Here is a 13,868-nt window from a genome sequence, read left to right on the forward strand (position 1 = left end):
TTGAGAAGGAAAGTTGGTTGTGTCAACTTGAGCAGAATTAACAATGTGAATGCCCTCCTCCATAGAGGAAAGTAAATTAGTTAATCCCAAGTGAAAGCATCTTTAGTTTGATAACAAGATATTTTCCGAGACTGGATGATTTCACGATTTTCTGTCCATCCAGACACAGTCTCCAGACACAGTGCATGTCATGCATATGTATTTTACATCTTCCTGTCTCTGATCTGTCACAGTTGTAAAGAAAACAGCATCCTCAGATCTGCCTCATGCAGCACTTGTCAAGTCCAGCTGTTTGACACAGCTCCATTCAACCTAATATCCTGAATACTTCAAAACAACTTAAGTTAAAAATGTATATTTATTGGCGCATGAATTATAGTTAATATCAGGAAAATGTATTGCTAAAAAGGATTCTGCTATTGCTCTGCATTATGAGAGATTGTCTTACGTGAGGGGATTTACATCAAGGTGGTAGACATTATTAAAGTGGATTATTAGCATAATAGTGAAAAGCTGCATAACATGAGAGCATTCTGATTGCTTCTTAATGGCTCTCAAGATGGCTACGCCTGAGCCAAAGGCTAACAGTGTGAGGGGGAACCAGAGGGTGGGTGCTATGCTTCAGCAACGACGCTGTCGGTCAGCACGGCATTATCAGCTGTAATCACTGCATGAGAGCAGGGCAGAGCGACAGTTTTGAGTCAAAAAGTGGGGCACGCTCACATGCACTAAAAGCACACGCAGCCTTTGGCTCAGGCGTAGCCATCTATGACAACAGTCAAGGAGAAGCTGTGACAACAATACACATATGAGAGCGACATTATTCTCTCCTCAGGTAGACTACAAACGTTTACAGGGTTTTAGCACCCAAATTTGATACAATCTGTGAAATCACAATCTCATTTATTAGATAGACAATCTCCAGAAGAAATTTGTTCTCCAGATAAATTCTTTATGTGATGCACTGGGGTGTACCATCGTTTGAAATAGGAGCATTACTTTCAGTTTAACAAATTGCTAAAACAAGCTAAAGCACTTTAAATCTTTAATTTTCTTTTCTGTAGATGTAACAGTTTAGGAAAAAGATAAAAGAGTAAAGTCAATGTTTTATAATGTTATAAAGTTCTACATGCCTCAATGCAAGTTAAGTATTATAAATTGGTGTCTTGCATGCGTTGAACATGAGTGTATGTTGTGCTTTCAGAAAAGTTAAACTATAAAAACACCTTCTAATCATGAAAACACGTCTCTTACAGCTTGTGTGACTAGAGGAGAATGAATAAAATCCGAGACACGTTGTTTGGACCAGAGTAAACAAAAAACTAAGTAATGGACATGTGAGCTCCAGTGACCTTTGTGTGTGAGGTCCTCTCTGAAACATGAGTGAACTAAGATGCAGTATACATATTTACATTTACAGCAGAACATAAAGCACTAACTGGAATCTCAAAATGCCCTCCGAATTACAGACATTATAAACATCGACTCCTCTAACACGCAGTGGAGTATTTGTATGCCTCAGTAATATTGCATAAGGCTTATGCAGCTCCTCCTGTATGGCTTACATGTTCTTGTATCTGTTACATGTGGCGCTGCAGCATTGTGTTTTGACCAGTTAGTCAATTAAATGACTGGCATGAATACTCTCTCTCCTGAAACCCATTCCCCAGCATGTCAAATATGTCAACATCACGGGGACCAGCATCATCAGAGAAAGGATGCCTCAGCCAATTAGGTCCTAAAGCCAAGAGAAATTCCATCTGGTTATGCTGGTTACAGTTATATGCTGAGAAAGATGTGTTGGCAGAATTGTCAGTTGTAGAATAATGGTGTGTCCATGATATATATTGATTGAATGGTGTACACAAATAGTAGATTGCATTATGTCTGAGTAATACATGTAACCTAAATGTGTATTTGGGGATAGTTCTTTTTTTTCCAATGAGAAGGCTTTGTTTGTTGTTTTGTTTCAAAGAATATTCAATATGAACTCTGATTATATTGGCTGTCACACATATTTTGTTTTCATTTTGAGTGCTTTTAGTGGTGCCTTCATGGTGAGGTGTACACACACAGCACTGTATTATGTGCCTTCATAGCGCAGTTACATTTCAATATCACATCAGAAATGCATCTTTATATTTAGAATATATGCACATGCAAATACACAAAGTTGCTAAAGTGACCAAAATAACACTTAAAATGCTGCCAACGCTCTGCTGAATGAGAATGCAGCATAATACATATTTTATTTGAAAAAGACCATGTTGGTCTTGGTCTTTTGAGGCATGATGAGCAGCAGGCAGTCAAGAAGAAGAAAAGTGAACCTTTCCACGATTCTCCTTCTCATTGATCCACTGGGGAGCTAGACACACACAAACACAAACAATTTTTTACCAGAGAGATGTGAAATTGCTTTGGCTACAGTTAGGCTGAGTGATACCAGTCACCCTCTTGTACATCATTCACTTTATGGTTGCATAAGTGTGTATGTGCATCTCATACCGACACACACCAACTGTCATTGGACAGGACATGTCCTAATTGGTTGTGGCTGCTCTAGAGCTTGATAAAATACCAGCGCTAAATGGTTTAAAGACTACTTCTAGGCCCCCGGGGAGTCGATCATTTGAATGTTCCAGTGAACAATCTGGACCAGACAATGTGCAGTGATTGACAGGGTGAATATTAGAAGAGAGGGGATCAATGAGGCCTAATAGCAAGTTTAAAGAAAGACCTGACTTTTCCCTTGAGGAATTAGATTTCTTACCAATTATCTTGATGTGTGGTGTTCTTGGTTGGATACCCTGAAATGGGAATGTGTGGTCCGGAGTGTCTTCCTGCAGACTTTAAATTAGTAGCACTAGTTCCAGATTATTCCAACACCAGTAGGTGGTGCCTGACACACACGGAACCTCAAGGTGTGTGTTGAATTATTATTTACACTACTCACTCACAAGCTCTTTCTTGGATCTGAACCTCTGCCTTTAAAAGGCCAACAATGGGTGAAGTGAAGTGGCATGTCACATTTAAGCTTGGTATGACATGACTCATGACTTTTTTTCCAACCTCTTGTGTCAAGTGCCAAATGAAACCTGGGGTTGTACTAAACAGCCTTTCGGTGGCAGCATCCTTGACATTCTCTTCAAGAGTCTGGGAGTCTTTTGTTTGGTGAACAAAGCAAGCATAGATCCCCATGTCTGTGTGACCTTTTGGTAGTAGCTTTGATACATTATTGCTCAATCGCATACTTTCTTATAGCATCTGTTAATGTCTGAAAATAGCAAAGCCTACAGACGCCACACATTTGAAATAATCAGCTTTTCAATTGATTAAAGAAAAGGCTTCTATTTAACAGGGTGATTAGTCATTTCTGTTTTAAAAATATTTTGACTGTTATTATCATACTGTGCTCATAATATTTACCATACAATGAAGCACAGTACAAGCATTGTGTCTAAATTGTAACCCTTAAGAAAACTGACAAATCCTTTCCTAAATTTTGAGGTCAGTGCCTAATTTCAACCATCTCGGAAGAGTTTTGCAAATGGAGAGTTACCATCTAGACACGACCCAGAACAATAGTATGTCCAACATTATCGTACACACAATTTAGAAAATAACCTACTCGTTTATTAGTATATGTTAGCTGGAGCTTTGATTAGTTGCATTATTTTATATTCTGCCAAAGCCTCAATAATCAACAATTACAACCTTTTGGAAGTGTAAATTGGGGAGAGATTTCTCAGGATTTTCTCTGGAGATGAGGTTGTTTCTGTGATTGCTGGTTGCACACCAATCACAGAAACAACCTCATCTCTTTCCAATACCTGGCAAAAGTGGCAACTACAAGAACACATTTCTACGTTTCAGTCCATCTGGCCACGTGACTCATCTCATCCTACTGTTGATTTTCTGGATGTAAAACTGGTGGAAGCATCTGCTCAAAATCGGTCTTTCACAACTTGGGTGACACTGTGGACATGTAATCTCACACACACACACACACACACATTATTCTCCAAATGCCTTTTCTAAAAGGCCTCACATATTTTAACACATTATATTTTACTAGCTTGTAGTGTGCTTTAATTGTGCAATTTAGTGATACTGATGCAGATACTGATTTAGATTTCTTCTTTCATGGCATGGAGGAGATTTCTATACATTTTAAAAAATAAATTACCATTACAATGTTGTCACTGTTATTACAGGCTACCATTAATAATAACTAACTAATCACTGAAATTAGTTTGGGTCATACTCCCCCTCCCCTCTCCTTTTTGAATGCAATTGAAAAAGACAACTTCAGCTTTATTACAGGACTAGAAAAGAAAAGCAACCAAATGATACATCATTTTAACGTAACAGTTGTGGAGACCGAGGGCTTGGAAGTTCATTCATGTTAATCTCGGCATGGTAATGCTATGGTGTGGTCACGTTTTAACCAAACATATTCTTAAACTTACTGCATCTCTCTGGCCATACTTTTGTTATTCATCTGCTAATCACTAGTGCAAAGATTCTGCCTGCTTCACTGCATTTCTTTTCACACCATGGCCAACAGCTCTGTCAAGGTCAGTGTGGGGTTATGCAAGATTATAAACGGTGTGAGATGACTGTGTTGTCAGCTCGAACATGGATCAGACAGGAAATATTCAGTTATATTTACTTACAGTGGGGCCTACGGTAACACTTTACCTGGGGCTGACAAGCTTCTGTTGAGCAGGCAACGTGTGTCAGGTTGAGGAATGACGCTGTGTGTGTGTGTGTGTGTGTGTGTGTGTGTGTGTGTGTGTGTGTGTGTGTGTGTGTGTGTGTGTGTGTGTGTGTGTGTGTGTGTGTGTGTGTGTGTGTGTGTGTGTGTGTGTGTGTGTGTGTGTGTGTGTGTGTGTGTGTGTGTGTGTGTGTGTGTGTGTGTGTGTGTGTGTGTGTGTGTGTGTGTGTGTGTGTGTGTGTGTGTGTGTGTGTGTGTGTGTGTGTGTGTGTGTGTGTGTGTGTGTGTGTGTGTGTGTGTGTGTGTGTGTGTGTGTGTGTGTGTGTGTGTGTGTGTGTGTGTGTGTGTGTGTGTGTGTGTGTGTGTGTGTGTGTGTGTGTGTGTGTGTGTGTGTGTGTTCACAAGAGACGAGACCGGTTGTTAGGTTGGAGCGTCCCTACGACCTGATGAGGTCGATGGAGGCTTGTTACCAATCTCCCTCTGCTTTTCTTCCAGTGGGTGGACGCTCTACCGTTTTTACCCTTATGGCTTGATTTGAGTAGGTAATGGCTGAAATCACCACGCCAATAACCTTTTATGTCTCAATAACATTGATGCATAGGTGGAATTCGTACCTCGAGGGCTTTTGTCTCTGAGGATGATGCATCAGTGCCTTTTTATTTGGTCCTTTATTTCCATTGTTCTTTCTATCAATGGGTCTCGTCTTGAGGCTTCCTGGATGGTCTCCAATATTTTGCTTCTTGCTGACAGAATCTACAAAGTGAAACATCCCTTGACAGAGTTAAAAGTTGTACTCTGAATGCCATTTCCTAAGAAACGGTTTATTGCACAGTGGTCCCTGTCCTACTTTGTTTTTAATTCAGGAGGTTCAGCATTCCTGACACAACAAACTGTTGTGAAGAGTATTTTTCTTTTCTTCTTTGCTGTCTGAAAAGATAGATTTGATTCATCACCATCATTTCAAAAGCTTTCTTTCAAACTGCAATGCTTCAAAAACTGGTTGTTTGATGAACATGTCAGTTTACCAAGAGCACAGACGATTGTGGCTGCAAAAGTGCTCTTTTACGTTTCATATAAAAAAAGGAAAAGCAACCTACAGTATATTTCTTATAAATCCTTCACCAATTCCAAATTATGTTATGTTAACTATTTATCACCCTATCAAACTGAATGCACATTTACAGAAGAAGAAAAATAGTTTGTATGGAAAGTACGGAGAGAAAGGGGACATAATTGCAATGTCAAGATAATGACACTGTAATTGCTACTCTGAATGTGCAGGTTTATTTTTAACATAGTAAAAGTCTTCTCAGCTTCCACCTACACAGACAGTCCGTAGAAAGCGGCTTCACAATTATGATGAGTAACCTCACTCATAGAGCAACAAAAGGAAGCTATTTCACCAGAAGAAAAGTAGATAGTCATTGATTTTGCCACCATCAATGATTTTGAGCTGCATCTAATAGGGGATGTGGCAGATAGAATTAGGATGAAGGCTATCTCAGGTTATAATCAAACACTTTGACAGTATTGACCGAGTGGTATCAGCTTGAGGTTTTGCTTCCTCTTTCAATTGGGTGATACTTGGAATTAGGAAAAGATTGAATGTTGAAAGAGCTGGAGAGGGTTAGCAAACTAAATACCCTATCTGTACCATTTTCTAACACAAACAATTCTTTGAGAAAAATCAAGTGTGGATGATGGATTCACATTTCATCGACAGACATTTTGATTTATGAATCCGTTATTAGTAGACTTTTTCAGTTGGTTTTAGTTAGAAAGAATATTGCTCTTTGAAACCGGTTTCTAAATGTGAGGTTTTCACAATGATAACAAATTCTCAATTTTTTTATCAGAGCATTTCAAACGATGCCCAAGAACATAAAGGGAACATGGAAAATGGAGCGCAAAATAAGACTAATTGGATGCATCGTGTACTGTAGAAGGGCGATGAAGGTACTGTCGGAAAAGGTGTGTATCTGTTCTGGTGCATGCAAATGTGGTTTGTGTTGTGCATATGGAACTGGGTCTGTGCTTGAGTGTGTGTCTGTGGGTTTGAGGGCGTTTGACAGATAGTCACATTTTTGGGGTCGAGAATAGCTGTGATTCAGTACAACTTGATTGTTGATTAAATAGGGCTTATTGTAAGATTAATAATAAACTGATGACTGCATAGCTGCTGCATGATTAGATGAGAGTATCACTCTACAGCAACAAGGAACAGGCTTATTAGTTTTTCTCTGGCTGATGCCAGTTCACAGATCATTCGAAATGTTATGTTTAAAACAGTTGCTGTGTATGAAACTGCCTCAATAAGACCACAACCCTAAAATAATGCTGTAATAATATATTCATGGGTAATGCAAAAAAGGAACAATGTTTCTATTCATGAGAGAATTATTCAGTCACTAGAAGGGCACCTCTCCCCTCCTCCAAGGACACGCTCTATCTCGCAACGTTAATGAAAGTAAAACATTAGCTGTGTATTCAGATCAACTCCAAATGTAATGGGTTCCACCAAATGTTAATCTCAAACAACATGGTGGAAAGTAAACTATAACAAAACCAACATATTCATACTGTTATTCACATAATGGAAGATTCAGAAGATGTAACCTCTGTAAGTATAACCTGCCAATGCTTTTGTTAATGTTTTTGTCAGAAATTGCAATGTTGGCTATTTACTCTTGGAATGTAATTCTTCACTTTATCTGACGAAAGAAAGAAAGCATCCAACCCTACATGGAAGACATTTAGTCCCTGGGTACAAGACAAACACCCTCACTTGTGCCTCTTATCTGGTTTCTTTCTGGGCAGCTTGGACCGGGATCCACAGAGAAAAGCTTTGTCATTAGTCAATACTGTGGAAATCCAGGATAGCCAGATAATGCCCTCTACTTTCATAGATCAGAGCTGGGGTCACCTGGGAATAAGAGGAATGCAGTTGGATATGAGACTGGGTGATGGATAGTGAGATCAGGCTATTTAAGGATTATATCCAGGACAGGTCAACTGCTCACAATTAATAGATCTCCTAGTTGGCGACAGCGCTATTTAACCTGTTTAATGATGAGATATATAGCTGCTGCTCTTAATCCATCTGTTTAATAATGTAAAACCTTCCCATGAATATGAGTTTGAACGAAAGACTCCCTTTTAAATATATCATGAGCAGCTCTCAGCATGCTTGCAGTATCTCAACGTGTCTTTTTATACTGGAGTATGTGACAGTAAGAAAAGGGCATTTTCAAAGTTATAAAGCTTCCAGTGCCCACTCATTTATTAAACTCACTCCAAATTCCTAAATAATTGTCTCTTTAATGGTGGTGTGAATACATTATTGCATAGTGATCCATCACCAGTTAATGCATGCAGACTCTCAAAGATCGTATCCTCATGGTAAAGTCTCCTTTTATTTGTAACAACTTTCACAGTTTTCACATCATTTGTGTGCACTCCTGCACATTCTGCCTCTCTGTAACTCTCTTCAGACACATTTTCCAATCAGTGTTATTCTTTACGTGTCCAGAAGTTTCCCCTTTCATCCCAGATCCGGCCCCTCCCATCTGCCATGCAATCAATCGCCTCATTCCTCTCACCTGGGCTTCCCCGCCCATCCCCCAATCCCCCCACTTAAGCACGTTTCATTTACTCATTAGCTCAGCCTCTTCAGTTACTTTAATTTTGTCTTAGTTGACATTTGCCTCATGCTTTTTTTCCCCCCAGCTTCAATAGTCTTTTTACTGAAATATGTAATCTGGTGGTTCTGAACCTCTACCTGATTTTTTGTACTTTCAATATCCCACCTGCCCCCTTGGCTTTGTTTGCCTGTTGACTGCCTTCCTGTTTTTTACCTTTCTCTGCCTGAAAGTGTTTGCAATTTCTCCATTCAATTGCATTAAGTTGGCTCTATTGACCATTGGAAATGATATAGTTCATGCTTGGTTTTGTTTTGTTTGTATGAGCTGTGTTGATGGAACTTGTTTTCCTCTTTTTCCTGCTGACCATACTTCTCCCTTTTCAGCTTTTTGCTTTCTTATGTTTCAGCAAAAAATTATCTGCATGTTGAGCTAGGTTCTTTTTTTACACTTTTAGGTACTGATCGTGAGAGTTCGGAAACTGTTTCATGCATAGACTCATAAGCAGTTTTCTTATGTGACTTTTTGCTTCCCAATTCATCATCTTTTTGATTACAATCTCATTGTATGGTTTGACTTTGTTTTGTGTTCCAGATGTCGAGGTGGAACCTTGTTTTAAACGAGGTGGCAAGGGAGGGTCGGGGTCTTAAACCTTGTCCATGTTCAACCTGTCTCTTCCCCCTTCAACTGCCATTTAGTCTGCAGTGTGTCTTTTGGTCCGGCACCTTAACACCCATACACCATTTTCATTGCAGATCTGCCCACTCCATTATTCATAAGACTTTACCTTAGATGAATAAAATGTTTAAGTATAACCTTGCACTTCCTGAGCCAGTTTGTGACTAATGCAATGCTGTCTCGGGTTGTTTTACTAGGGTGTCTGGAGTAAGCTTTCCCATGTCCAATGGAGAGGACAGGGCACTAATGATCATCTAAACTCTATAGTTGCATCTGGGACAGGCTTTCACACACTCAGTTCCAGTCCCAAACTGTGTAACTTTACCTATGACTCTGCATACTGCAGTGTGCTTATAATATGCTCTTTGGCGTGATTCTTGGTTATTACTGGAGGAAAGAATCTGGGCATTGCTAATATTTGCAGAAGTATGTGTCACGGGGTGTGGTGGCGGACCTAATCGCAGACACAGACCAGACAGTATGCACTTAACGTTTTTTATTTCTGGGAGGACACACAGGGAAAACTGTCAACAGCGAGAACAGGAGGACGAGGGTGGAAACCAGGCAGGGCAAGCAGAATGGGGAACCAGGAGGATGATCCAAACTGTAGGCCCAGGAAGAACAAAGTAAATGTAAGGGTAAACACTTGGGTTAACTCCGAATAAGAATTTTAAACTGAGTGGTCGAGAACGAGCAAAATACCACTGAGGTTGTAACAACGATCAGGCGAAGAGTGGATGAAGAACCAGGGTAGATGTACTGTTGAGTGATGAGTTGATGGAAAGCAGCTGGGTTGACTGGGCGTGCGTGATGGCCTGGTTATTCAAGCTGATTGTATTGTCAGACTGTTTCACATTACGGCTTTACAGTTCTCAGTCTACTGGAAGCATTGATCTACTCCACAAAAGCACAACTCCTGGAAAAGTTGTTAAACAGTCAATGCCAAAATAATAAAGCGCACACACCATTCTATTAAAAGTCAAATAACTGATGCAATCATTTTCACAATTTCAGCTAGAATAGTCTGTTTGATACATTTTTAGCATTGCTTTCACACTTAGTTTACTTTGTTGGTTGCCAGGTTTATTTAACATGGAACACCCACTGGGCTACTTTACTGTCTGTGATTGTAAACTCCACTTTGAAGTTAACGCTGCCAACTGCATCCTGGTCATTTTATGTATCCAGCTTTATTTTCTACCAACTTACTGAAGGCTGCTGCTATTTACACTCCCACGATGGCACAGCTTTTGAGCCGAGAGGATGTTGAAGCATTGCAACATTCCTGACAGGTGTTTGGCGGTGCTTTCTGTGGCCTCAAACAGTCAACTAAAACAATACACGCATTTAAGAGTCACATCTTCACAAAAGCAGTGAGAGTGACGGCTAATTACTGGGGAGCTTCAAAGAAGAATATACCAAAATGGAGTACAACATTGTTTTGTGACACAGTTAGCTTGTTTTTAATCCCATTTTCTTTAAGAATCACAAAGTGCATATTTTAGTTTGAAAGCAGGGAGCACGGAGTGAAAGATGTGCTCTCAAAGCAGGAAGTTGCAGCTCCTAGAAAAGTAATTATAGACAAACGGGTATTGATCATCAACACATAAACCTTTGCAGATATGGAAAGGTCAATTTGCAGTGTGAGAGTAAATCTATTAAAAATATGAATATAAAATGATGCCACATAGTGTAAAGTATGTATCCCTTTATTTGAAAAAAGGCATTAAACAGCCTCAGTTTGTCTTCAAGACCATGATTTGGCACCTCTGTAATTACATGAGGTCGTTTTTTGCTCCATTGCACTGGCGCACACAGAAAATGACTCTTCCTGGTCTGATAAGGTTGTGGTTTGCTTCACTAGTTCTGTCGCACAGTACTTAAACTTTCACTAGTCTCAAAGTAGCTGTAAAGAAGGATTTTTCTAAAACTGAACATATCTTATATTCTCTTAAATGAGACTTATTGAAGCTGTGAGCCGTAGTTCCTTTCTAATCAGTTTGGTTTGTGCTCTTTTAAGTTCCTGTTTCATGCCTAGTTGGCCCAGAAACATGAATGAATCACACAGACAAAATGCCACCAGACTTGGCAGAAGGCCAATTCCTCGGACATTCCCTGTCTAAGAAATTTTGCTTTCCTGGCCAAATATCTATTTTGGGTGTTTTCCTTGGTCAAAATGGTGACAGGTGTTTGGCTTCGAAGTAGTCATCAGAGAATATAACCCTCAAGTATTAATGTCCTTACATATCCTGGCCTTGGTCTGGTCATTGTTCAAGACGGTGTGGTAGTAATCCATCTCCACATCACTGTGCATGGCAGACAACAATACATATATACAGTATGTACAACATCACACTGTAACAGACAACAGTACACACTATGTACAGGTGTGTGCTGTTTAAGTTAAAGCGGTTATGGCTGCACAGACCCGGCTTTTCCTAAAGCGAGCCCTTCTGCACCTGCACCTTAAGGTCAGTAGGTTGAGGTGGTGATTGAGTAAATGAGTTATGTCCTAATCTATTGAGGTAGAAATGTGTGCCTTATTGTTTAGCTCTGCGAGGTTCAGTGTTTGGAGAACAATTATCCTGGCAGCAGCATTGGCTATACATGCACGTTTGGCCTGGTTAATTACAGATAACACGTTGAAGAAGCAGATGGAACCGAACATTCAAATTGGATGAATAATGATTTGAGACAACAAGTAAAGATGGTAAGAAAGTCTTTGCTGACTCCTTTTTTGGATGTCGTACGTGCACTGGTAGAAACTCAGTCTATTGTCACGTGACACTCTGAGGTTTGAAACTGTCAATTTCAACTCTTTGGTTATTGAGGAAGGATTAATTATTATTTCTTTTGTTTGCTGACATTGGTGAAGACAATTGGTGCAGAGTGGTGAGTAGTGCAGGAATGGGCGTGTCATCTGAGTAGTTGAGGTAACCAGTGATGGTTGACAAAAAACAAAAAAGTGTGTGTACAGGAAAGGGCACAACACTGTGGTGCTCTGGTGTTTGTGGGGAGTGATGCGATTGTGGCCAGTCACACAACGTGCACCCTGTCACTCAGGGAAATATGAACGAGATGGATCAGACGGGAAGCAGTGTTGAGATGGTGTAGCCTTTGGTTGGTGTTAAAAGCAGAGCCGAGGTGCACAAGGAGAATCCTCACACAAAGGTGCCTGGGGAGTCCAGGTGCTGGAGGAGGAATTGCAGCAGGCAATAAAAATAAAAAAAATGCTTAATGTCTTTGGTGTCGTAGGGTAAATTCAGGTCTTAACGTTCACAGTCAAGGCGAGAACAAATGGGCAAACCTTTTTGAAAGTGTACGGTAATCTAATCAGTGCAGTGACATTCAAATGTATTGTAGGTTAGATGTACCTAACTCTATTGAAAAGTTCACAACATAATCTGTCCTTAGCAAGTGAAACATGCTCTGAAAAAATCTGATATTTTTAAGTACCTCTGAATAAGAACACTGTGTACTCATATTAGGCTGTAAAGAGCACAAAAGGATCTCTAAATAAGTTGCCCTTCACAAGTCAACAGTTAACCAGGTGAATATTACAAATGGAGAACAAAAATTCTGCGTTTTTGTATTGCACTAGTTTTTTTTCTGCCGCTTTAATTCTTCCTCCTTCAGGGCTGTGAAGAGATTTAGCCAAATAATGAGGATCTCTTCCAAAATGACTGCCCTTGTAGTTCCCTTTGTTTTCATAGACTGTTTTCTTTCTGAGCTGGACAATAATAACCTATATGTGACAGGTTTGAGTCTCGGGCAGGCACCAAAGAGGACAACACACACAATCGTGAGGGCAGTAACAGGTTTTATTTCGCTTCTGGTAGCGAACGATACAGGCATCCGCTACCCGCTCTCCTCTCCAGCTACTCCTGCTCTTATATGGAAAACAAAACACACACACACACACAATTGATCTCAGCTGAGGCTGATTTACACATCATGACACTGTTCCCTGAACCACACCTCCGCTCCACCCACTCTGCAGCTGAGCCTAGCCACACCCCACTGCCACAACATAAAACCCCACATATTCTACTGAAGCACTGTATCTATGGAAGATAACCTCTTGATCTGTCTGATTCAGTCTGCTGAAGACAAAAAAATGTGTTTTACACAGAACAAGGACCATATTTGGTCTCCAATCATTTACATTGGAATCACATTCTGAGGCAATCTCTCTCTGTTTTTGAATGGACAGAAATCACAAAGCATAATCCAGTGAGCATCTTGGACTTGGCTTCCCTTGTAATACTTGAGGATCAATACATTTCTAGTTCAAGTAGAACATGTTAACATTTCAGGGTAAATAGTTTGTCTTTTAAAGGTCAAACATCATGAAAATGACTCCAAACCCAGCCCAGTGGTATCATCTGTACGTAGCCAGTGGAGACCGAACATTAAATGCACTGAAAGTGTTCAAATCAAAGCAAGACTTTAAAGTTTCACATGTCACCTTCTCTGCAAGAATATTTGTGCCAAGTGCAGTTTGCACACAGAATGCGTCCAAAAAACCTCATCAAAATTACCCTCATCGTTCATTCACTCCTAACTGTGTTCAGATTTGTGGAGTAATTCTCCCTTGGCAAGAGGCAGTTGGTAACAGGGGCAGATAAAAGGTATAACAAGCTAGAATCACAATGAAAAAAGACATTTTCCAGAAACAATTACAAAGGTAAGAAAATAATTGGTTGGTGTGGGAATGGAATTAGGTGCAGTGATAAAAGTAGTTAGATGAAGATGAAGATGTGAAGCAGATGCTAGTCAGCAAGAGCAGGAGCCTAAAAGGCTGGTGCACCAATTATGGTGTAAGTAAGCGGGAA

The sequence above is a fragment of the Cyclopterus lumpus genome, chromosome 13 (assembly GCF_009769545.1).
Source record: "Cyclopterus lumpus isolate fCycLum1 chromosome 13, fCycLum1.pri, whole genome shotgun sequence".
Taxonomy (NCBI): domain Eukaryota; kingdom Metazoa; phylum Chordata; class Actinopteri; order Perciformes; family Cyclopteridae; genus Cyclopterus; species Cyclopterus lumpus.